The 27,095-nt window shown below is 46.4% G+C and overlaps 1 protein-coding gene across 4 annotated transcripts in view; it reads left to right on the forward strand.

Annotated features, from left to right (window-relative positions):
- LOC147107338 (FERM and PDZ domain-containing protein 4-like) overlaps positions 1–27,095 on the forward strand; it is a 506,420-nt gene that overhangs the window by 144,554 nt on the left and 334,771 nt on the right. The window lies entirely within an intron of this gene.

Consider the following 27,095-nt stretch of genomic DNA (forward strand, 5'->3'; position numbering starts at 1 on the left):
ATTTTGATTGGTAATGATGTGCTTAAATTACACGAGTCTCTCAGTCTTTCGTTTGGAGGGACTAAGCCACCCTTATCCATTTGTGGATTAACTTCTTTATCCATTTCTCCATTATCACTTTTTTCCAATTTGATGCCGGATTGTAAGCCAATTGCTACCAAGTCAAGAAGGTATAGCAGTCAGGATAGAGAATTTATTAATTCTGAAGTCCAACGTCTTTTATTGGAAGGAATCATTGAACCTAGTTGTTCGCCTTGGTGGGCTCAGGTAGTTGTCACCACTAACGAGAGACATAAGAAACGAATGGTGATAGACTACTCTCAAACTATTACTAGGTATACTCAATTAGATGCGTACCCTTTGCCTAAGATTGATGAGCTTATCAACAAAGTATCTCAGTATAAGTTTTTTAGCACTATTGATTTAAAGAGTGCTTATCATCAGATTCCTATTGTTAAGAGGGATCAACCATATACAGCCTTTGAGGCTGGTGGAAAGCTGTATCAGTTTTGCTGAATACCATTTGGTGTTACTAATGGTGTTGCTTGTTTTCAATGGGCAATGGATGCTTTTATAAGTGATAACTCTCTCTCTGACACCTTTTCATATTTAGATGATATCACGGTGTGTGGTAAATCAAGGGTGGAGCATGATTCTAATTTAGAAAGATTCCTTCAAGCTGCGGAAAAAGTTGGTTTAACTTTTAATAAAGAGAAGTGTATCTTTTCGACTACTGAGGTAAATCTACTGGGGTATATTACCTCGGGAAATAAGATTAAACCAGATCCAGAACGTTTGCGACCATTGATCGATTTACCTTATCCTACTAATTCTAAGGCTTTGCAACGAGTTGTTGGACTGTTTTCTTACTATTCTAATTGGATTGCAAACTTTTCACAGAAGATCCGGCCCCTTATTCGGGTTACGACATATCCTCTATCATGAGAGGCCAGGACATCTTTTGATAATTTTAAAAAGGATATCTTAGGAGCAGTTGTGCATTCTATTGATGAGCAGGTTCCCTTTGTGATTGAGACGGATGCTTCTGATTTTGCAATTGGGGCTACTCTGAACCAGAATGGAAGACCTGTGGCCTTTTTCTCATGTACCTTGAACAATAGTGAAAAAAGACATTCTTCAATAGAAAAAGAGGCATATGCAATAGTAGAAGCACTACGTAAATGGAGACATTATTTATCGGGGCGACATTTCACGTTGGTAACCAATCAAAAATCTGTGTCCTTTATGTTTGATGTTAAACATTTTGGAAAGATCAAAAATGATAAAATAATGAGGTGGAGGATTGAGTTGGCATGTTACCATTTTGATATAGTTTATCGTCCGGGGAAGGATAATGTTGCTGCTGATGCACTGTTGAGGGCTTATTGTTCTGTGATTCACGGAGATACGCTTATTAATCTTCACAATGCCTTATGCCATCCTGGGGTTACGAGGATGATACACTTCGTACTTAGTAAGAATTTGCCCTTTTCAGTTGAAGACGTCAAGCGGATGACTTCATCATGTTCTATCTGTGCTCGGTGTAAACCGAATTTCTTTAAGCCTCAACGAGCTCATCTTATAAAGGCTACTTCTCCTTTTGAACGTCTGAGCATTGATTTTAAGGGGCCTCTTCCTTCAACTACTCAAAATCGATACATATTTACTGTTGTGGATGAGTTTTCAAGGTTTCCTTTTGCTTTTCCTTGCGCAGATGTATCAGCTGCTACAGTTATCAAATGTCTGACTCAACTTTTTGTCATCTTTGGGATGCCTGCGTATATCCATTCGGATCAGGGAAGTTCTTTTATGTCTTCCCAGTTGAAGGAATACCTTCAGAGTCGGGGAATTTCTACTAGTAGAACTACCCCGTATAACCCCCAGGGTAATGGACAGTGCGAACGATACAATGGGGTGATCTGGAAGGCAGTTATGTTGGCTTTGACATCCCGGAACCTTAAGGATACACCGTGGGAAATGGCACTGCCTGATGCCCTGCATTCTATTAGATCATTGCTTTCAACGGCTACTAATGTGACCCCCCATGAAAGGCTCTTTAATTACCCGCGGAGATCTACTACGGGATATTCGGTACCTTCATGGCTTACTATGCAGGGACCTGTGCTGCTTCGACACCATGTTAGATTGTCAAAATATGATCCTTTAGTGGAGGAGGTGGAGGTGTTGGAGGCAAATTCCCAATATGCTCATATTCGATTCCAAGATGGGAAAGAAAGTACTGTTTCAATTAAAGATTTGGCTCCTTGTGGTGGCCAGCCCTCTTCTGAGGATACTAATAATAGTCACGATTCAGATAATGTGGATGTTGTTATAGATACTACGAATATTTCCAATCCTACTGCAGATAATTATACTTCTATTAGTCAGCCTTTGATGGATGTTCATGACCGTCCTAGTTTACTTCCTGGTGGGATTTCCAATCCGGAAACCGTTGATAATCGGGATATGGATAGCCTTCCTGCAGAAGATACTTTGGTGTCTCCGGGTGTGGGAGGGCAAGGAATTTCACCAAGGTTAAGAAGGTCGACACGAACAAGATATCCGGTCGACCGATTGAAAATGGACTTTTAAATTGATAGTAATGTTTTAAAATTGTTGAAATATTATATTTGTATTTTAGTTGTAAATAAATTAATTATAAATTGTAAAGGTTGTTTTAGGTTGGAGCATGTTTTAAAAGGAGGGGTGAATGTGGTGATTATTTCCTATGTTTAATAAGAAGTATTGTGATTGGTGAATGGGGTGGTTCTCTGTGTTAGTAAGAAGTATTGTAATTGGTTGTTTGTTTCTACCATGAGATATATGCTGTAAACTCATTGGTAATGGATGTCAGGTGATTTGTGTGGCCATCTTAAATTCAGTTCTCTCCAGTCATGGTTGGAGACTGGTGTTGAAAGATGTGCTACTGGATTTTTAAAGTTAATAAAGCCTAGATTAGAAAGGCAAATCTATTCTTTATTTCACTGGGGTAATTAAATTCCGCAATAGGCCGTACGTTCTCGCGCCCATCAAATTTAATAATACCGACGCCTTCTTTCCATCGGCCACCCTATTTGCCTTGCAGTACACTTCAATTCTTTCCACATACGTGGTCCAGTCTTCTATTTCGTTGTCGAAAGCAGTGATACTGCCACTCTTCGGCATCTTGGGTGGTTTAAAATGGCGCCTCCCGCGCTTTTCCTTCTTCCCCAATGGATTAAAATGGCGCCTCCCGCGCTTTTCCTTCTTCCCCAATGGAATAAAATGGCACCTCCCATGCTTTTCCTTCTTCCCCTTGCTGCCAACGCTGCTCCTAGCGTTCTAAAGAGTAATGGCGGCACCCCGCGGTTTCGGCGCATCTCTCTTTTCCTTCTCCTCGTTTTATTTTCTCTAACGCTGCCCGGCTCTTGAGCACTGAACGCGCCCTGTGCGCTCCACCCTCTCTCTCTCTTTTCCTTCCCGACGACGCTGCACGGGCCCTTTGCAGAGCCGCTCGATCGAGCTCAAGCCCGCCGCAGTCCGGAAGGGTCAGCGCACTACCTGCTACCAGCACGATTTGCTGGAACACTTTGACTGGGGAGCCAAGCCCAGCTCTCCACAGCCGCCCCTGCGATTCTCTGAACTCCGATGGATCACTGGGCGGTTGCCCGCGGTCGACGCCCGCTGCTCTGACTTCGACCTCCAAGAAGCTTCTTTTCAGGGATGGATCCCCGTGAGGTGATGCAGTACTGCAGGTGAGTTCGAACCTGCTCGTCACCAGTGTAGTGTCCGCGTATCAATAACACACGGACTGCAGGAGAACAATAATAACAGGTGTTTACTGAACAGAGGGTATGCTGGAATTGAAAGTACAGAAGCCTGCTACGGCTTTATATACAGGTGTGGTCACTGCCGGTACTACTGTATAAAAGCAGTTCTCTCTTAAAGGTACATACACAACAGTTTCAGAACATGGAGTATTTATACTCCTTGGACGGCGCCACCATCTGGCCGTCCAGTGTTATTTCATGAGTAGTTTCTTTATGATGATGAGATTTATAACAGTGTGTTAATTTGCTGTCACATTACTTCTGCAAAAGAAAAAGAGTAGCTAACTGGGCTACCAAAGTTTAAAATTCAGTAGCCAATATATTTTGCAAGGAGTTCAAGCATTAGGATAGATTTTTTGGTCCAAAATGATTGGAATGAATCCATGTGCAGTTTGACCTTGTGCAGAGAAATAGCCTTAATATGGGGAAGGAGGAACCAGAAAATTGAACTTTAGGTGAAGATTAGGGGTGTAAAGACTCATTAAAAGCCACATAGGAGGTCAGAAATTCCTAGAGCCTTTGGAAAGACTCAAAAGGCATTTCATCCTGTTGGCAGGCTTTGCCAAGACTGGAAGGGGAGAGGGGAAAGAAATAACAGACAAAACAGCAAGTGGAAAGGAATCCATAGTGGAGGCAGGAAATGGAGTATCCGAGCAAGTGATGGAACAGTACAGCATTCACCATGGCTGGTGGAAATCGTGTTTTATGAGATGGTTGTGAGGAGTCATAATTGAGTCATAGGACTCGAATTTCCCAGGGCCGTGGAGGCGGGAATGGAGGCATGTGGGGTGTTAAAATTGCAAAAAGTGGTGGGTGGGGTGGGTGGGGTGGGTGGGCCCAACCCCGCCTCCATCCCGCCTCCAAGCAATTTTCAAGAAATCGTGGTTACTGCTCCCGTCTCCGTCCCGCCTCCAAGAGGCAGGATAGGCCGTTAAGGCCCTTAACAAGCACTAAATTGCCTCTATTATCCCATTTTGAAAGGCCTTTGTGATTTTAACCCTTTTCCCACGTGAAGCATGCCTGCTCTGAAGCACGACGGTGAAACCTGGCGGGAGCACAATTGGATTGCTGACTATTAGCTGCAGCTCCACCATTAAATAGGACATTTGATCAGCTATCATTTGCCGATGGCAGGACTTTGTTGTCTCAGGTCTGGGGGAACTTTTAGAAGGCATAACCACAGCTGTGGAAGTTTGGAGCCTGACACCCATCTCCAGTGTGACCTCATGGGAAACCCCTCTCGCCACCTTGACTGAGCGCTTCCTCAACTGAGGCATATACCAGAAGAATGGGAGCTATTTATTTCCTTCCCTTCTGGGCATTAGATGAGCTCGAGCACCAGCCGTGGCACCAGCAGAACCATGAACAACAGCAGCACCAACATCAGCAGCAACAACAGCAGCGCCAAGCTGCTGCTCACCCACCTGAAGCTGCACAGGCCAGACGGGGCCAGCGCATGGAAGCCCATCGGCGCAGGAGATACCCTCCAAACAGGGTCTACAGACACAGGGTCAGCTACCTCAACATGTCTGAGCAGCAGTGCCAAAGGCGGCTCCGACTTTTGCGAGAGGTACTGGGTGACATCTGCGCAAAGCTGCAACAAGACCTGGAGCCCAGAGGACCAGGTGGACAACCGTTACCAGTGGCCATCAAAGTCACCACCACACTCAACTTTTTTGCCTCCAGCTCATTCCAGGGATCAGCAGCAGACATAAGCGGCATCTCCCAGGAGGCCGTACACACTTGCATCACGCTGGTAGCTGATGCTCTCTTTGCCATCGCGCACAAACACATCCATTTCACCAAGGATCAAGCAAGTAACACGGCGCGTGCGGTTGGATTATCTAATCTGGCAGGCTTCCCAAGGGTGCAGGGCGCCGTTGACTGCACACATGTGGCCCTTAAGGCACCCCATCGCAATCCAGGTATTTTTGTCAACCGCAAGGGCTTCCACTCCCTCAATGGTTAGCTGGTGTGTGACCACAGGAAGGAAATTTTGGTTTGTGCCAAGTACCCTGGCAGTTGTCATGACTCCTTCATACTGCGCCAGTCTAGTGTGCCTCCACTATTCAGTCCGCCAGACCAACTTAAGGAATGGCTACTTGGAGACAAGGGCTATCCCCTGAAGACATGGCTAATGACGCCGTTGAGGAGCCCATCCAACGAAGCTGAGGAGAGCTACAGCTCCAGCCACATTTCCACCAGATCCATAATCGAGCAAACCATCGGCATGCTGAAGATGCGCTTCAGATGCCTGGATAGATCAGGTGGAGCCCTGCAATACTCAGCAGCCAGGGTCTCCAGAATCGTCGTGGTTTGCTGTGCACTTCACAACCTGGCACAGCGTCATGGCTTGCAGATTCCCGAGGACCAAGTGGCTCCTCACATATCCTCCTCAGATGAGGAGGAGGAGGAGGAGGAGAGCGAAAACGAACATCTTGCAGAGGCCCATCAACCAGCGGCAGCAGTACGCGAGAACATTGCTGCCCGGGATGCAAGGAACGCACTCATCTTGGCCAGATTTGCTTAGCCTAGCCAATCAAGCACTTTTGCCTCGCAGCTTCTTACCAGAGCTTCGACAATGGCCAAGAACCAGCAGACTCCTAACAATTTGACCACCATACTGACAATTGCAAGTAATCCTAAGCCCTCAATGTGGAAGTCCCATTAGCGAAATGACACATGCCACAACTGCAGCAGTAGCCATCAGATTTTTTATTTACAGTAACCATCTGATGGCTTTTTAACATTAAACATCAAATTTCAGTCAAGTGACTACCCTTGTGACTATTTGTGCAGTATCTTTCCCTTACGCGTGCTCCTACGTGGTGCTTCCCCTGTGGCTTCAACAGAAGTGGAGGCCCCTTGTTCAGTTTCTTGCTGCTCCTGTCTCGACACCTTTGGCAGGTGTCCTCTGGGGTTGCGAACTTGTGAGGGCTCGCCAACAGTCTGCTGCTCCTGCGGCTGTACAGGGGTTGAGACGCTGATCTGAGTTGGGTGGGGACTCTGGTGGGGCTCTGACCGAGGACTTGTCAGTGGCATGGAAGTGTGAGCACTTGGAGAGGAAACCCCACTTCCTTGTTCTCTGCCACCATCATTCCTCTCATAGGTCAGGTCCACCTCAGCGCTTGCAAGTGGCTTGAGAGCACCTTGCTGCACATCAGGGGGGCCATGGGGACTCATATCTGCACTGGCAGTCCTACTCAGAAGGACTTCCATGAAGGTCTGGTTTCTCTGTTCAATAGATGACCATCGCTCCTCCAGAGATGTCATTCTATTCAGAACACTCACCATGTTTTCTGCACTCTGGCGACTTATCACCTCCAGGGAGGTTGCCATCCTTTCCATGGTGATGTATTCATGCGCCAATGACTCCACAAAGGCTCTGCTCATGTTCGCAATGGACTCCTCCATTCACTCCACACTGGCAGTGACCCTGGAGACAAAATCTGCCAGAGACTCCTGCATCTGTTCCTGGAGTTCAAGCACCGCTGATCTTGTGGATGGACCCAGAGGCAGAAGGTCGACATGCAGCTGAGCCGAGCTGGGAGAGTCCTGCGCCCTCCGACTAGGACTCTCCACTGCTGTCCCTGTCTCCACAATCTGCTGATGCTCACTTGTGAGCTGTGATACACCAGGTGACGACACTATTCTATGTCCCGAAGGTCCCACCGAGGTGTGAGTGTCTGCGCTGGTGCTGGGTGCGCTGAATTCTGGTGATGCTGCGCCCTCAGAGGTTGCAGCTTCCTCTGAGGAGTCTGGAGACTCAGGCTGTTCCTCCTGGATTGTGGGGATGGGTGCTCACGATGGTCCTGTGGGGGAACAAAGGAAAGAGTCAGAGATGTGTGGCCAAGGTTACATGCACATTGCATATTGCAGATGATCATAAGTCCATCTGTTAGAGCTTCAGGGAAAAGTTAAATATTTGGGATTCTGTTGGTTTAAGAAGAGTAAAACAAGGTTACACTGCAGTAGGAGTAAATTGGCACAGCAGGCAGTGGAAACCAGTTTTCTAACCAATCAGCAGGGGTGACTCATTTGGCTGTAAACAAACAAACAGTATAAAAAGAACAGTCCTAGTGCGAGCAAGCAGTGAGTGCGAGTCAGGAGAGAGTGCTGTGAGTTTGGGTAAGTGTGAGTTAGGGTAAGTGGGGTGTTAGGTGCTCTTTTCAAACTTTAACTCTGTGGGTTGTAGTTAATAAGGCCTTTCTGGTGCAGAGTGACTGTTGGTAAACCATTTAACTGGTGTAATTAGAGTGATTGATTTAATTTAAATCCAATTAATTAAAGGGGATACTAGCATCTAAAATCGGGCAGAGGGTGTCCATAACTAACAATAAATTTTTTTATTAATTACATACAATGGAGCAGGTGATGTGTTACTGTTGCGAGATGTGGGAGCCGGTGAACCCCATTGAGGCTCACGGCGATTACGTCTGTGACAAGTGTCTGCTGCTACAGGAACTCCAGCTCCGTGTTGATGAGCTGGAGTCTGAGCTTCAGACACTGCGACACATCAGGGAGGGGGAGAAGTACCTGGACTCTGTGTATCAGGAGGTGGTCACACCTATGAAGTTAATTAATTCAGATGTAGCCCATGGTCAGGGACAGGACGGTGTGACTACGAGTGAGGCAGGTACGGGGATCCAGGAGGTAGAGCTGGAGGAGCCGCAGCCCTTGCTCTTGTCCAACAGGTTCGAGGTTCTTACTCCCTGTGGGGACAGGAGCAGGGACTGCAGGGAGGGTGAGCAACCTGGCCACAGCACCGTGGAACGGGGGGCCATTCAAGAGGGGGGAGTAAATAGAAATGTTGTAGTGGTAGGGGATAGTATTATTAGGAGGATAGATAGAGTTCTCTGCAGCCGAGAGCAAGAGTCCCGAAGGCTGTGTTGCCTACCCGGTGCCAGGGTTAAGGACATCTCCTCTGGGCTGGAAAGAAACTTGCAGTGGGAGGGGGTGGATCCAGTTGTTGTGGTCCATGTTGGTACAAACGACGTAGATAGGACTAGGAAACCGGTTCTGTTAAAGGAGTATGAGCAGCTAGGGGTCAAATTAAAAAACAGAACCTCAAGGGTAATAATCTCTGGATTATTACCTGAGCCACAAGCGAATTTGGCTAGGACAAATAAAATTAGAGAGTTAAATGCGTGGCTCAAAGACTGGTGTGGGAGAAATGGGTTTTGCTTCCTGGGACACTGGCACCAGTACTGGGGCAGGAGGGAGCTGTTCCGTTGGGACGGGCTTCACTTGGCCAGTGCTGGGACTAGAGTCCTGGCGGATCATATAACTAGGGCTGTAGAGAGGGCTTTAAACTAACTAGTGGGGGGGAGGTTCCTAGAGCGCAAATAATAAAAATGACAACAGAGAAGGTCATAGACTTAGGTAGCAGTGGGGAAATTAAAAACCAGAGTGTGTCAGGAAGGGGCAGAAGGTATGGAGTAAAAGGTAAAGTAATAAAAAGGGCAAAAGCAGGAACTAAGTGTCACAAAACATATTTGAAAGTTCTCTATCTGAATGCACGTAGCATTCGTAACAAAATAGACGAGTTAATGGCACAAATAACTACATATGGGTATGATTTGTGGCCATTACAGAAACATGGCTGCAGGGTGACAATGCCTGGGAATTAAACATACCAGGTTATTTAATGATCAGGAAGGACAGGCAGGAAGGAAGGGGAGGTGGGGTGGCTATGTTAATAAAGGAAGGAATCACTGTAATACAGAGAAATGATATTGGGTCAAAAGATCAGGATAATGAAACAGTTTGGGTGGAGATAAGGAATAATTACGGGAAAAAAACACTAGTGGGCGTAGTCTATAGGCCTCCGAACAGTTGCAACTCTGTTGGACGGAGTATCAATCAGGAAATAGTTGAGGCTTGTAATAAGGGAACATCTATAATTATGGGGGATTTTAACTATCATATTAATTGGACAAATCAAATTGGGCAGGGCTGCCTTGAGGATGAGTTCATTGAGTGTATTAGGGATGGGTTTCTTGAGCAGTATATAACTGAACCGACCAGGGGGCAAGCAACCTTAGATCTGGTCCTGTGTAACGAGACAGGATCAATTAAAAATGTCCTAGTAAAGGATCCCCTTGGAATGAGTGACAATAACATGGTTGAATTCCATATTCAATTAGAGGGTGAGAAGGTTGGATCTCAAACAAGCGTGCTAAGCTTGAATAAAGGAGACTATGAAGGTATGAGAGCGGAATTGAGTAGAGTGGATTGGGAAAATAGATTAAAGGGTAAGACGATACATGATCAGTGGTGTACATTTAAGGAGTTATTTTACAACTTCGAAAAAAAATATATTCCACTGAGAAGAAAAGGGTGTAAAAGAAAAGACAGCCATCCGTGGCTAAGTAAAGAAATTAAGGATAGTATTCGACTAAAAACAAGGGCATATAAGGTAGCCAAATCTAGTGGGAGGATAAAGGATTGGGAAAACTTTAAAAGACAGCAAAAAATAACATAAAGATTGATTAAGAAAGGGAAGATAGATTATGAAAGTAAATTAGCAAAAAATATAAAAACATATAGTAAGAGTTTTTATAGTTATATAAAAAGAAAAAGGGTGGCTAAAGTTAATGTTGGTCCCTTAGAGGATGGGACCGGGAAATTAATGGTGGGAAATATGGAGATGGCAAAAACACTGAATGAATATTTTGTATCAGTCTTTACAGTAGAGGACACTAAGAATATCCCAACACTGGACAAACAGGGGGCTATAGGGGGGGAGGCGCTAAACATGATCAAAATCACTAAGGAAGTGGTACTCGGTAAAATAATGGGACTCAAGGCGGATAAATCACCTGCACCTGATGGCTTACATCCTAGGGTCTTGAGGGAAGTGGCGGTAGGGATTGTGGATGCATTGGTAATAATTTTCCAAAACTCCCTGGACTCAGCAAAGGTCCCGGCAGACTGGAAAACTGCTAATGTAACACCCTTATTTAAAAAGGGCAATAGACAGAAGGCTGGAAACTATAGACCGGTTAGCCTAACATCTGTGGTAGGTAAAATTTTGGAGTCCATTATTAAGGAGACAGTAACAGGACATTTGGAGAATCATAATTTAATAGGACAAAGTCAGCATGGTTTTATGAAGGGGAAGTCATGTTTGACAAATTTGCTGGAGTTCTTTGAGGAAGTAACATATAGGGTGGATAAAGGGGAACCAGTGGACGTACTGTATTTAGACTTCCAAAAGGCATTTGACAAGGTGCCACACAAAAGATTATTGCTTAAGATAAAAAATCACGGGATTGGGGGTAATATTCTGGCATGGATAGAGGATTGGCTATCTAACAGAAGGCAGAGAGTTGGGATAAATGGTTCATTCTCAGACTGGCAATCAGTAACTAGTGGTGTTCCGCTGGGGTCAGTGCTGGGTCCCGAACTCTTTACAATCTATATTAACGATTTGGAGGAGGGGACCGAGTGTAACATATCAAAGTTTGCAGATGATACTAAGATGGGAGGGAAAGTAGTGAGTGAGGAGGACATATAAAACCTGCAAGGGGACATAGACAGGCTAAGTAAGTGGGCAGAGATTTGGCAGATGGAATACAATACTGGAAAGTGTGAGGTTATGCACTTTGGCAGGAAAAATCGTAGAGCAGGTTATTATCTTAATGGCAAGAAACTGGAAAGTACTGAAGTGCAAAGGGATCTGGGGGTCCTGGTGCACGAAACCCAAAAGGTTAGTATGCAGGTGCAGCAAGTGATTAAGAAGGCCAATGGAATGTTGGCTTTCATTGCTAGGGGGATAGAATATAAAAATAGGGAGGTATTGCTTCAGTTGTACAAGGTATTGGTGAGACCGCACCTGGAATACTGCATACAGTTTTGGTGTCCATACTTAAGAAAAGACATACTTGCTCTCGAGTCAGTACAAAGAAGGTTCACTCGGTTAATCCCGGGGATGAGGGGATGGACATATGAGGAGAGGTTGAGTAGATTGGGACTCTACTCATTGGAGTTCAGAAGAATGAGAGGCGATCTTATTGAAACATATAAGATTGTGAAGGGGTTGGATCGGGTGGATGCGGGGAGGATGTTCCCGATGATGGGTGAAACTAGAACTAGGGGGCATAGTCTTAGAATAAGGGGCTGCTCTTTCAAAACTGAGATGAGTAGGTCCATGGAATATGCTGCCCCAAAAAGCTGTAGAAGCTACATCATTACATAAATTTAAAACAGAAATAGACAGTTTCCTAGAAGTAAAGGGAATTAAGGGTTACGGGGAGCGGGCAGGAATTTGGACATGAGTCCAGGTTCGGATCGGACATGGCCCTGTGGGTAGCGGAGCGGGCCCAGGGGCCGTGTAGCCTGATCCTGCTCCTATTTCGTGTGTTCTAATTCTGTTAGATTCAGGAGATGGTTCTGTGATAGTAGATTGGCGGTTAGGATCAGATCAGCCATGATCTTATTGAATGGCGGAGCAGGCTCGCGGGGCTTATTGGCCTACTCCTGCTCCTATTTCTTATGTTCTTATTATCAGCGACTCATGCAATGTCAATGAGAGAGATGGAAAACTATTCTGTCACCAGCTTTCTCTGATGCACCCACCTGTCCGTCCCCCACTTGCACATTGTCCTCCAGCCCCACAATTTCCAGGACCGCCTCCTCCCAAGGGGTGAGGTGGGTTTCTGAGGGTGGCTTTCCTCCTGTCCTCGCTCTTTCCCTCTTATTGTGAACTCTCTTTTCCTGCAATGAGGGAGACAAGTGGAGTTTGAGTGAGAATGAAGGAGTGAGTGTAGAGAATCCATAGCATAGATGCTTAGAAGGAGACAAAGATGGAGTGAGTTGGCAATGCCAAGGGCCCTCGCTGTATTTTGTAAGTTGCTTACATAGCATCACAGTGATAGGGAGTGTGAGGGCTGCATAGTCGAATAGTTAGGTGAATATGACCATAGTGAGAGAGGGAATGGGTAAGGGTGCATGGATGTCAGTGTCAAGTGGGATGTGGAGGAAGAGGTTGCTAAAGCTGAGTGCTGGTGAGGAGAGGCAATGGGGATCAGATTGAGGGTGATGGCAAAGTCATACTCACTTTTCCAGTGCGCAGAAGATCATGAAATCTCTTCCTGCACTGAAGCCAGGTTCTGCGAATGAGGGACAACGAGTTCACATCCTGGGCTAGCTGCACCCACACAGCCTTCATTTGCTGGGGAGGCTCCTTCCTCCCTGAAGAAGGGAAGAGCACCTCCTTACTAGCTCTTGCTCGCTCCACCAAAGCTTGCAGGGCGACATCATCAAATCTGGGAGCAGACTTAGGTCTCCCGCTGCTCATTCTGCCACCAGGTCCCTCTCACAGCAAAGGCCAAAAGGTTGGCAGTCTGCAGAAGAAGCAAGCCTTCTTGCAGACCTTAAATGCAGCAGCAATTATGACGTCATTGGAGGCAAGTTTCAGACTGAAAAAACGAATTGGGCCATGGGTTCCCACACGCTGGAACTCAATTGCCCAATTAGGTGAAAATCGCATCAATCTCCCACATCGATTTGGAATCGGGTGGACAACACGAAAAGCGGATGACACGACCCCAGCCCACCCCATGACAAAAACCAGCCCAATGAGTCATAGAGTTATACAGCACAGAAAGAGGCCCTTTGGCCCATCGTGTCCGTGCCGGCCATCAAGCCCTGTCTATTCTAATCCCATTTTCCAGCACTTGGTCCGTAGCCTTGTATGCTATGGCGTTTCAAGTGCTCATCTAAATGCTTCTTGAATGTTGTGAGGGTTCCTGCCTCTACCAGCCTTTCAGGCAGTGAGTTCCAGATTCCAACCACCCTCTGGGTGAAAAAGTTTTTCCTCAAATCCCCTCTAAACCTCCTGCCCCTTATCTTGAATCTATGCCCCCTGGTTATTGACCCCTCTACTAAGGGGAAAAGTTCCTTTCTATCTACCCTATCTATGCCCCTCACAATTTTGTACACCTCAATCAGGTCCCCCCTCAGCCTTCTCTGCTCCAAGGAAAACAACCCCAGCCTGTCACACACAGAATCACACAGAAACCCCACAGTGCAGATAGAGGCCATTAAGGCCCATCGAGCCTGCACCGACACATATCCCACCCGATCCCCATAACCCCTACACCAACACATATCCCACCCTATCCCCGTAACCCCACATATTTAATCCCCGTAACACTAAGGGTCAATTTATCATAGCCAATCAACCTAACCTGTACATCTTTGGACTGTGGGAGGAAACCGGAGCACCCGGAGAAAACCCACGCAAACACGGGGAGAATGTGCAAACTCCACACAGACAGTCACCCGAGGCCGGATTCGAACCCGGGTCCCTGGCGCTGTGAGGCAACAGTGCTAACCACTATGCCACCGTCCAGTCTCTCTTCATAGCTGAAGCGCTCCAGCCCAGGTAACATCCTGGTGAATCTCCTCTGCACCCTCTCCACTACATCCTTCCTATAGTGTGGCGACCAGAACTGCACACAGTATTCTAGCTGTGGCCTAACTAGCGTTTTGTACAGCTCCATCATAACCTCCCTGCTCTTACATTCTATGCCTCGGCTAATGAAGGCAAGTATCCCATGTGCCTTTTTAACCACCTTATCTACCTGTCCTGCTGCCTCCAGGGATCTATATGCATGCACACCAAGGTCCCTCTGATCCTGTGTCCTTCCTAGGGTCCTACCATTCATTGTGTATTCCCTTGCCTTCTTAGTCCTCCCAAAATGCATCACCTCACACTTTTCAGGGTTAAATTCCATTTGCCACTGTTCTGCCCATCTAACCAACCCGTCTATATCGTCCTGTAGCCTGAGGCTTTCCTCCTCGCTATTTACCACTCCACCAATTTTCGCCTGCGATCTTACTGATCATACCTCCTACATTCATATCTAGATCATTAATGTAGACTACAAACAGTAAAGGACCCAGTACCGATCCCTGCGGTACACCACTGGTCACAGGCTTTCAGTCACAAAAACAACTGTCGACCATCACACTCTGCCTCCTGCCACTAAGCCAATTTTGGATCCAATGTGCCAAATTGCCCTGGATCCCATGGGCTCTTACCTTCTTGACCAGTCTCCCATGTGGGACTTTGTCAAAAGCCTTACTGAAGTTCATGTCGACCACATCAACTGCACTACCCTCATCCACACACCTAGTCACCCCCTCGAAAAATGCAAACAAATTGGTCAGACATGCTCTCCCCCTGACAAAGCCATGCTGACTATCCTTGATTAATCCTTGCCTCTCCAAGTGGAGACTAATTCTGTCCCTCAGAATTTTTTCCAATAATTTCCCTACCACTGATGTTAGGCTCACTGGCCTGTAATTCCCTGGTTTATCCCTACTACCCTTCTTGAATAATGGTACTACGTTAGCTGTTCTCCAGTCCTCTGGCACCTCCCCTGTGGCCAGAGAGGTTCTGAAAATTTATGTCAGAACGCCTGCAATCTCGTCCCTTGCCTCACACAGCAGCCTGGGATACATCTCGTCTGGGCCTGGGCATTTATCCACTTTTAAGCCTGTCAAAACCGCTAGTACCTCCTCCCTCTGAATACTAATTTGTTCAAGTATATCACAATCCCCTTGCCTGATTTCTATGCCTACATCGTCCTTCTCCATTGTGAACACAGATGCAAAATATTCATTTAAAACCTCACCTACATCTTCTGGCTCTACACACAGATTGCCACTTTGGTCCCAAATGGGAGAGTGACCTGTTACCAATTCAAGGCACTGTTCAGGAGTGAATCAGTGTCTCTGTGCAACAAACCAAATAAATAAACTTCTGCTGTCCAAGCAATGAAGTGTGACTAGAAATGTATTTTTATGCTCCTTTGGCAGCCATTCCCACAAATCACCATTGTAGCATGCCTGGAAAGGAGGTGGAAGATGTTAGAAGCCACTGTCAGTGTCTGTGCCAATGTTACAGTGCATGCTAACTGTTCTTGCAGCAGATTTCACATCTCTGCATCTGGGTCTCTGCAGACTCAGAGCCTGTGAAGCCTGTTCCCCTTCATGGTTGCCATGTCGATGTGAAAAGGCTTGCAGATGTGATTGGTGGCATCGTGCCAGGGTGTGGCCAATCAATGTTTGCTGGTTATTGACCACCCTCGTCCAATGCTACTTAAAAAATTAAATACTATGATTGAGCTGGCGCCTATTATGTCCGTGTATAATTGAGACACGGACAGCAGGAGTTGATTTAAACAAGTCTTTACTGAATGGAGTCAATCGGGAAACTGAAAACTACAGAGGGCTGTTAGCGCCTTTTATACAGGGGTGATCACTGCCGGTACTGCAGTCTGAGACCAGTTATTCTCTTAAAGGTGCATACACAACAGCGCCAAAGAGCCGTCCTGCATTAAGGTTCACCAGGCCTTCACCTGTTGCATTTGTCCCATCAAGTCTACTGTCACAGCCTCCCATGGGAATTGGAACCCTTGTGTGCACTGTTCCTCTACCAAAGCAAGATATGTGCACCACTGTCTGTAGAGGCAAGTGTGAGGGTACCTGTGGATGGTCACAGAACATCTGTGGTGCGGCCTGACCTAACTGGAATTACTCCATTAGTGGACCGCTTTTTTTCCCTCCAAAAAGCGCAAATGCAGGGAGATTCCCATGGGGAAACCCACTGTGCCAATATTGTTGTTTGCAAGAACATTCCTGAGCTATAACAATTGGCACAATGGTTCCTGAGGTGAGAGCAGCAAAGCAGGAAAAAATGGCTGAGAAATTACCTGAAAATGCTTCGAGCAATCTTTATGTAGAGCTCTTGAGTTTTATTTCCATAGAAAGCTGTTCCTAGCAATCCTGGCCACCAACTATCAACAACTGGAAGTAGGAATCAATGCTAGGTGAATGGATTGACAGAACCAGTGATGTGTTAAATAGGCAGAGATCCAGTATTATGGATCTCTCCTCTATTTTCTAGTTGTTTGCCCAATTTATGGCAGTTTACTGGGCCAACCGCATCAGAATATCTGGGCTTCTAAGACCAATATAGTAATCAGAGACAGATCTGTGACACAAGAAATGAGAGAAAAGGAAACGGAGAAAAGCAGCAGGAAGATTCATTAAATGTAAGAGAGTGATGGATGAAGAAGATTATCGAGAATGAAATTTACTTTTCTCAAACAGGATAACAGTGTCAGTCCAGAGGTCATCTCATGCTGTTTATTCGACAGTGAGTGCAGCCATAGAGGACAATGAAGGTGTGACAACACTGTAAATCACTTCCCAGAACAGAATTACCGCTGTTCCCTGCTGTTTTTCTTCTCCTGTGCAGTAGCTAGATGTGAATATTAACCCACATAGATCACCTTCTTTCTGTCAGACTCGTAACAAAGGGGAAATATACCAGCGCCACATTTCGGCACCATCAAAACACAGAATGATTTCACCTCAAAGAAGCAACACAAAAGATCATCGCATGTATCGGATTAATCAAAATGAAATCAGCAAATTACTGTCACAGTGACTTCTTAAAACAGTAAAATTATAGGATTATATTTTTGTCCAGACCACCTATTATGTAACCATCCAGGTACAGGAAACTCTCTTTTAACCGACACCTAAATATCCAGAAATCTCTCTTAACCGGCAAAATTCAGGAGTAGGTTCAGGTAAGTTTTACTATATATTAGTGGCTGTGTAACCGAGGTTCCTGGATCTGTGGCCGTGTAACCGGGGTTCCTGGATCTGTGGCCATGTAACAGGGACTCCTGGATCTGTGGCCGTGTAACCGGGACTCCTGCACAAGTGCCGTGTAACCGGGGCTCCTGCACCTGTGGCCGTGTACGGGGCTCTCGTACCTTGGTAAGTATACCTCTCTGTAATCCGGACTTTTTGATCAACCGGCACCACGCCGGTCCCGTCGGTGCCGGATAAAAAAGAGTTTCCTGTAGTATGTGGAGGATAAATAAATCAATCAACAATTCGTACTCCTCTATCTTTGTAAGTTAGTGTTTTCGAGCAGGGGTATCATTCATAGAATAAAACTACTTATCCAAATATCTAGGTAAATATCTAGAAGGCATTACATAGGTCTGGTGCTACTTTCCTGTTCATGTTTACTACTTTAGGTGGAGTGGGCCTTTTGGCGTAGCGGTAGCACCCCCGCCGCTGGGCCAGAAGGTGTAGGGTTTCGAACCCCGCTCCAGACAGTCCCGTGGAGTCGGAGCTCCGGCTCTAAATTCTGGGTTGACATCCAGCGGGATACTTGCGTCCATGGGTGTGGGTGGCACCCCCCCTCGTATGGGTTGTGGGAGCCCGTAAAAACCCTCCCGCCATAGGACTAACCACCCTAATGGCTGGTACGAAGGTGGTTACAGTCATGGAAGGAGCGTTAACGTGGCCAGAAATCCTTCCACCACTTCATACAGTTCCCCAAAGGGAACAGTGTGAAGACACATACGACGACGACTACTTTAGGTAATGGAATGACATAACAAAAGATAACATGCAATGATTGTAGTCATCCACAACAGAAAAGGAGAGCTGGTTCAAAAGGAAGCATTCTGATAGCCCGTGTACAATACCAATCTGCCACCAGTTTAACTGTTGAAACCAGTCGCAGGTGTGCGTCACTGATTGGATTTTGTTTGCTTGGATTTGTGGAAGATAAACCTGCTACTTTTTGGTCTTGGCCCCTCTAACACCAGTGGGTGCCAAAGTCGGCAGCAACCCAAGAGATAAATCTTCCTGCTGCTTTCCTTCACTTCCTTCTCTCCCATTTCTTGTGTCACAGATCTGTCTCTGATTACTCTATTGGTCTTAGTGTCTGCTGTCCCCGTTACTCACAGGGCAAGCTTTGGCATCACTTGTATGACGTTCCTTCAGTAATCAGGGAAGCTGCAGGGGAAACAGAAAAGAGTTTCCAAATATTTTTCAAAAGAAATACACATGGGCTAGCACAGGTACGGTTTTAAAATCTTTTACCAAAGCCCATTTGTTTTTGTTTTTGTTAGGTGTTTGCTTGAATCAAATTATTTAATGTACTGTACTACAAGCAGCTTCTCTTTTTCTGTGGCTCGATGTCCAGTGCGTACTGGATGGTGGCTGTCCAAACCCGTTGTTCTTAGACTTTTTAACAATCATTAGGGGAGAGATTGATTGTGCTGGATTCAAATTCTGGTCTCAAAAATAAAGGGACAATCTCAGTTGCCAGCCCGGGTCTCGCAGAAATGACTATTTGTGCACTAGGAATATTATGAAGCAGAATTAGACCAAATATGTGGAAAATCAAAATGAAGTGTAGTCTTTCAGTAAAATAAATAAGATATTATTACAGTAAGAGTGCAGAAGTGGTATTGTAATCCTCAACAGGTTAAAGCTACAGCTGTTTGTTGTTTTGGATGCCTCAATTAACGCAGAGTAACTGACCAGGCGAGAAACAAAATAACTATTTTAGAACTGAGTTAATGGAAGATGTCACCTAGGCTTGCCATACTGTTTTTTTTTAGATGAACCAAAAGTCACAAAAGGGCCATTAACAAGCAATCACCGCCGACGAAAAATCATTGCAAATGATGTTCCATGGTAGGGAATCAGTGATATTTTGCTATTAAATACGACACCTCAATAAATCAATTCCTTTCACTTCTCAGAATGTGCATATGTAATACAGGTACAAGCAAAATTCTGATGCATGAATGGAATTTCAATCCACCAGGTTCCTGTTAGATAGAATCTGTTACTGAGCAAAGCACTTAGGGGTGAGATTATTCTATTGGCACTGGAAATCAGCAGGTAGAATATAATACAGTGAGCATTATATGGGATAACTCTCTTGTTAGAAAACTGCACATTCTCCCACTTACCATGAACACTGCCATGGAAAATCCTCTGGTACTTTCGATAAGGTCCCGCAGCTTTCGATAAGGCCCCACATAAGAGGTTAGCGTGCAAAATTAAGGCATATGGGATTGGGGGCAAGGTATTGACTTGGATAGAGAACTGGTTGGCGGACAGAAAGCAAAGAGTTGGAATAAACGGGTCGTTTTCCGAGTGGCAGGCAGTGACTAGTGGGGTACCGCAAGGATCGGTCCTAGGACCCCAGCTGTTTACAATATATATTAATGATCTGGATGAGGGAATTGGATGTAATATCTCCAAATTTGCAGACGACACAAAGCTGGGTGGGAGGGTATGCTGTGAGGAGGATGTCATGAAACTCCAGTACGATTTGGACAGGTTGGGTGATTGGGCAGAAACATGGCAAATGCACTATAATGTGGATAAATGTGAGGTTATCCACTTTGGTGGCAAAAACAGGAAGGCAGATTATTATTTGAATGGCAATAGATTGGGAGAAGGGGAAGTGCAAAGAGACCTGGGTGTTCTTGTGCACCAGTCGCTGAAGGTAAGCATGCAGGTGCAGCAGGCGGTTAAGAAGGCAAATGGTATGTTGGCCTTCGTAGCAAGAGGGTTCGAGTACAAGAACAAGGATGTCTTGCTGCAGTTGTACAGGGCCTTGGTGAGACCGCACCTTAAGTATTGTGTGCAGTTTTGGTCACCTTACCTGAGGAAGGACGTTCTTACCATGGAGGGAGTGCAGCGAAGATTCACCAGGCTGATACCTGGGATGGCAGGAATGACGTACGAGGAGAGATTGTGTCAATTGGGCTTATACTCACTGGAGTTTAGAAGATTGAGAGGGGGTCTCATCGAAACCTATAAAATTCTGTCAGGTCTGGACAGACTAGATGCAGAAAGGATGTTTCTGATGGCCGGGGAGTCCAGAACCAGGGGTCATAGTCTAAGGATAAAGGGTAAGCCATTTAGGACTGAAATGAGGAGGAATTTCTTCACCCAGAGAGTGGTGAACCTGTGGAATTCTCTGCCACAGAGGGCAGTGGAGGCCAGTTCATTAAATATATTCAAGAAAGAGTTGGATATATTTCTTGAGGCTAAAGGGATCAAGGGATATGGGGAGAAGGCAGGGACAGGGTACTGAATTTGGATGATCAGCCATGATCTCATTGAATGGTGGAGCAGGCTCGAAGGGCCGAATGGCCTACTCCTGCTCCTATCTTCTATGTTTCTATAATAGGGAGCAAGGTCAAGGCAGTTCAGGCAACATGATTTTCTACATCTATGTGAACTTTTTTTTTTTTTGAAACAATATTGGCAGGCTACTCTTAGCTTAGCCACATTCTCTCTCTAACCAAGAGTCATTCCAACAGGGCCCCAGGATAGCAATCAGTATCTGTGAAATTATAACATTAAATATTAAGGCCCCAAAATCCCAATCAGGTAGAATCCTGGTCAATCTCCAGATAAAAGGCTGGAAAATGGGGCAGAGCCCCGTTCTGCTGAAATTCCATCTATGTTTTCCGATCGGTCATTTTCCATAACAAGGAGGTGCGTCTGGAGGAATTCCTGGTCTACCTCCAGAATTATGCCTTTTACGCTTTCCGTAGGCAATGAGAGTTGGCATGAGTCCCACTGTGGTTGTAAGAAAACGCCAGGCATTACTAAAAGAAAGACTTGCATTTATATAGCGCCTTTCACGACCTCAGGACGTCCCAAAGCACTTTACAGCCAATGAAGTACTTTTGAAGTATAGTCACTGTTAGGAAAGATAATTGGAGGCGATCAATTACCTTCCCCCAAGGCGCTTGCTTGCTCTATTGGGAGCAGAAGAACAAAAGAGGACAATTTTCTTCAGGAGCCTCCTCTGCTCCGTTAGAATGGCATTGTGCTGCTCCAACAGTGTGCCAGCAATTTGGGTGGACACTGATGAGCCCACGTCAGCCATGAAGATGACCCCATCCACAGGTTATAGGATAGTTCCACTGGTCTGGGACTACAGCAGTTGGAGGCTTGTCTTTGTCACACCTGAACCGGTGGAGCAGATCCCTAGGAAGTTTAGGCTCTAACGGGTAAAAATTCGGTAGCGCCCCCTTTGGGGCGCCCCGAAAAAGTTAGCACCCCCGCGGCCGATTTTCCGAGGTAGTACCCTGAGAGGGAGGAGGGGCGCTATTGGAAGCGCCCCGCGCCCCACGTCCCTCTTGGGGCGCTGCGAGCCAAAACGTAGCGCCGCGGTACTGCAGGCCTTCCTCCTCTTCTTAAAGGGGAGGGGCCTGGCGCAGCACATCCGGTGCCCAGCTGGGCCACCAGGGATCAGGACTGCTGGCAAACGAGCCCGGCACTCACGGCGAGCAGCCGGCACCCCGTGGGGGGACTTCACGGGGGCCGGGGACACCAACGGGTGGAGGTGCTGGCAGGCGGCCAGCAACAAAAATGGTCGCCCGCCACCTCCCCTTTAACTAGCGCCGCCCCGGCCGCAGGTAGGCCCCCCTGACCCTGGCGGACATAGCGTCTGGCAGTAAGTCGGGGGGCGCCACCCAATATTGCGAGCGGGGTGTTACGCACGGCGATGACTTCATCACCGGTGGCGCAGAGCTGCGCGGCGCTAACGGTTAGTGCCGCCGCTAACCTCCCGCTGAATTTCGCGGGAGGCGTTAGCGGCGCTGCACCCAGGCACTAGTTGATTTGCGCCCCGTTATAACAGGAGGCGCAAATCAACCAAATTTAGCCCCCTACGTGTCCATTGATAGCTGTATTGTGCGATTGTAGTCCTTGCCAACAGACAACAAAACAATAAGAAATGTAGATTTGAGATGGTAATTAAGCTTTTTTTTTCATCAGTCACTTCACCTGAGCTCCCATACTGATCATTTAGAAGTAAAACCTATTCAACAAAAATTGACCAGAGTAGCAGGCTCTGCCATCTCCAACGTTCTACAATTTAACTCCACAAACGCTGCCTGACCTGTTGCGTGTTGCCAGCATTTTCTGTTTTTATTTTACAGTTTGAGTTAGTTGGAATGAAATCACATTTTCTTGTACACACTTTGGCAACGCCTGGAAACTTTAGTGTTATCCATTACAGTTCTTCAAGACTTTATGGGGGAAAAATTCAGTTTCGCCCCGTTTGGGGCGCCATTATCGGCCGTGCGCAAAGTTTAGCGCCTGGCGCTAATTATCGCCTCCGACAGCAAACTTGGCTTTTATCACCCCTGGAGGTGCTTGGAGCGCTAAATCAGGCGCTTCACACCTGTCTTAAGGCACAAAGGCCGAGGAGCGAGGCGCTACCTCAGAGCGCTGGCGAAGCAAGGAAGGGCAAATCAAAATAAACCTGCAAAGTGCTGCTCAGTACCCAAAACTCTTTCACACCGCGCTGAATCTCTCCAGAAGTCTCTCTCTCTCTCTCTCAGAATGCGTGGTGCAAAAATGTCACCAACAAAAAAAGGCAGGAAGCGGTCGCCTTTAAATAGCGCTCCCCCAGTCCCTTTCTGACTGCAAAACGCTCCCCTCAACCTGTCGTTGCTAGTGGCAGGCGGTGAGGCAGGGGGCGCCACTCAATATCCGGTCCGGGGTGCTACCGGGGCGTTGCGCACTCGACTGGCGTCACGATCTGCCGGCACAGGAGATCGTGGTGGTAGTGTTTAGCGCCGCCGCAAAATGTCTAGTTAATTTCGCGAGCGGCGCAAACATCGCGCGCCCGGGCGCTAGTTGCTTTGCGCCCCACTAGGGCGTTAATGGGAGGCGCAAACAATTGAATTTATCCCCCTATGAATCTTCACATAGTTCAAACTATTTTTTTCTAAAGATAAACATTTCCAGAATATTCTTCAGGAAAATATTAAGGTTTCTGCTTCCCCCTATTAAGCTGCAGTCCAAACCCTATTTGGCCACGAACTAGTGGTTTGCCCCTGTGGTTATTCTTTTTCACTGTTCTTCTCATTTTCACTACCCCAGTCAGCAGCAGTTTCGTGCTTGGCCTCACAGAAAGTGTCATTTAAACATAAAACACCATCAGGCAGCTGAGGGGGAAGCAGGGTAGTTTTCCTCTGCCCAGTTACCACAAACACACACAAGAATCTGTGTACAGATAGGCCACATCCAAAGTGGGGATCAACACTTAAAGGTTCCCTCCCCCATTATAAAGTTGATCCAAGACATGAGTCTCGAAATTTCCTGCAGATTAAAACAGAAACATTAAAAGAAAAGAAAACTAAAAAATTCTTAAAAGTGGAGGAATAGTGTCTTTTTCACCATTGTCTATCACCTATCATCATTAGCGATACTTGAAATGATCACTAGGAGAAAGTTTGTGCGCTCAGGCCAATAATACTCACCAGCAGATCTCCCGTGCTCAGCCTATTAATATACATGTTTCAATTATTCATTTTCCTTTCTGAAAGTTGCCGTGTTCTGCATAGAGACAATCAGGAATGTACCTATCAAATGTTATACTTATTCTGAAGTAAATAGCAATTAACAAACGCAGATTGGGTGACCGCTTTGCGGAACACCTCCGTTCAGTCCGTAAGGGTGACCCCGAGCTTCCGGTCTCCTGTCACTTTAATTATCCGCTCCATTCCCACTCTGATCTCTCCATCCTCGGCCTCTTACACTGTTCCAATGAAGCTCAACGTAAGCTCAAGGAACAGCACCTCATCTTTCGATTAGGCACTTTACAGCCTTCTGAACTGAACAGCGAGTTCAACAATTTCAGACCATAACTCGGCCCCTATCTTTTTTTCATTTTCTCTCTCTCTCCCACACGGCAGCTGCCTTTCATTCTGCCAGCGCCATTTACACTTCATCTAGAGCCATCTTTTGTTTCTTAACTTGTCCCATTACCATCTCCTTTTGCCTCGCACCATCATCCCTTTTGTCTCTTAATCTCTCCTGCCTTCCATCCTATCACAGACCTTCCCTTTTGTTCTTTCCTCCCCTCCCCCCTTTCCCTGCCCCTGCACTTGCTTAAAAACCTGTTCCATCTCCAGCTTTTTCCAGTTCTGACGAAGGGTCATCGACCTGAAACGTTAACTCTGTTTCTCTCTCCACAGATGCTGCCTGACCTGCTGAGTGTTCCCAGCAGTTTCTGTTTTTATTTAACATGATCAACTATGTCTTGAGCCATTTTTCACAGCTGTGACATGAATAGCCAGGTTATGGTTAACCTCTATCAGCATGGATTTCAATAGAGCAGTGGCTACAAAAGCATTTTCCACTGTATAACATCGTTACTGACACAGACCAACAGTACTGTGCACATGTACTGTGCACAATGAAACTGCAACTTTGAACACTTCAGGGCTCCAATAGAATTATCAAAAGAATACTAGCACTCAAAGAATCATCACACCTCATTAGCCACACAACATGAGTTGGCCCATGAGAATTCATGTTGGAGTTATTACACAACCATGAAGGAAGCACACCATTTAATAGCAGTAAAAGAAGATAGGAAATCATTCACCAGAAATGGGCTGTGGTAACATTAGATACAAACCAATGCACCAAACCACGATACTCATAACAGGAGGTAAAAACCATTGCACCAAAACTTGATATTAAAAAAATACAAAACACTAATAACAGGAAATACAAACCAGTGCACCAAAATACAATACAGGAAACTTTCGATTTACCGGCACCTAAATAACCGGAAATCTCGGTTAACCGGCAAAATTCAGGAGTAGGTTCAGGTAACTTTTATTACTTGTCTTCCTCCATTTGTTGCTGTGCAAGGGTGTGGCTGCAGCTGTTGCTAAGCAACAGAGACGCTTGCAACTTGTGCCCATTGTTCTGAAGCTGAGCAACAGGGTTTGTTGCTTTATACAGAGCTCTCAGCTCCGTATCTTTTACTATAGCGTTCGGTTATCCGGAATTTTTGATGAACCGGCACCACGTCGGTCCCGTCCGTGCCGGATAAAAGAAAGTTTCCTGTACTAGTAACAGGAAATAGAAACAAGTGCAGCAAAACGTGATACTCGTAACAGGACATACAAACTTGAATAATTTGAACAGAAAACTAAAAGCTGAATAAAATCCGGTTAAATATAATTATTGTTGGGAACGTGTTGCAGTTCTGAAAACAATATTTAGGCTCCATTAATTCTATTGAAGTTTTCCAGCGTCATGATTTAATTTGCTGGTTTTACCCATATGACACAATGGCCTGGCTATTCCGATGTGGCAGGATTGTCACAGCTCGTGGTGAGTGAGCCTTCTGCCTGCCGCAGTGATCCAGTGCTGAACCTGACTCATTTTTCATGAACGGGCTCATTTGTATTTTGTGTGGGGACTCTGCCCCCCACCCGCACCAGTGGTGATACCACTCAGCAGTGGGAATTTGCCACTGTGAAGTGGAACGTTTAAAGCTATTGCAGCAGCTTAATGGGATGGCTGCAAAAATTGCAAACATTGGTCCCGATCTAACCTGGGGCAGGATTTCGGATTGGGGCGGGGGGAGGGCGCGGGGGAAAAGAGTTCTGGTATCTCGCACGCTGCGGAGTTTTGACTCCACACCGTGTGTCTCTTTCTTCCAGCAGTTTCCCTGCCCGGGAGCCAGCCTGATTGACAGGCTCAGCTCCCAGTCGGACAGGGAGCACTCTAGAGGAGGCGCAACCCAGCAGCAGGTAGAGAGCCTGGTGATGGGCTGGTTATAGTGTGGCGGGGGGATGGGGGCAGGGGGTGTCTGAATCTTGGGGAGGGGAGGCGATCCTGGAGGGGGATGGGGCGGTGATCTTGGGGCAGGGGGCTAGTGTGGTCTGGAAACTTGGCTGTCCAAGGTTGAACCTGGAATGTAGATTAAATCTGAGGCACGCAGACTGACTATAATATTGAAATGATCAACCCGCCTCCTGAGAGCGGTTTGGCTGCTCGCCCTGCCTCGCCCCCGCCCCCCCGCCTTAAAACTGGAAGTGGGCGGGTTGGAGGTGGGTTGGGTTTGAGATTTTTTTAATGTTCACATCCCACCCAACCCAAACCCACCCGTTTCAGACCTGAAACTTCACCGAATGCATGTCTGGAAGGGCAGCTTAGTGCCCTGGGCTGCAAAATTCTCAGACCCATGGCTGGAAATATTACTGGCCCAAGTAAGACAGAGGAGCGATCAAATATTTGGGACAGAGAGCAGTTGCCTATTGACCAAGAATGGAAGGACGTGGCCATGGCAGTTTGAGCCACCTCCACTAACCCATGCACGGCAGTACCAGGCTGACAGAAATACAGTGGCTTCACCAGGGCAGCCAAGGTAAGAGGAGGCTGTGACAGCTTGTATGAAAACACTATAATAAGCATGGTTTACACTTGCAATTATCTACCCCTCACTGTTTTGAAATGACTCACCATCTTACTACTTATGTGTAGGCGGTACTGGAAACCCCATCACACCCCTTTCCATCATCCACGGTTGTGCCTTCCCTCACTCCTGTACATAAATGGATCCTCACATAATTGCACTTGCTTGCCCCGTGTGCCTGTTCCCGCCCCCACATT

The sequence above is a fragment of the Somniosus microcephalus genome, chromosome 14 (assembly GCF_052327205.1).
Source record: "Somniosus microcephalus isolate GS21.2 chromosome 14, FLI_Smic_1.0, whole genome shotgun sequence".
NCBI lineage: Eukaryota > Metazoa > Chordata > Chondrichthyes > Squaliformes > Somniosidae > Somniosus > Somniosus microcephalus.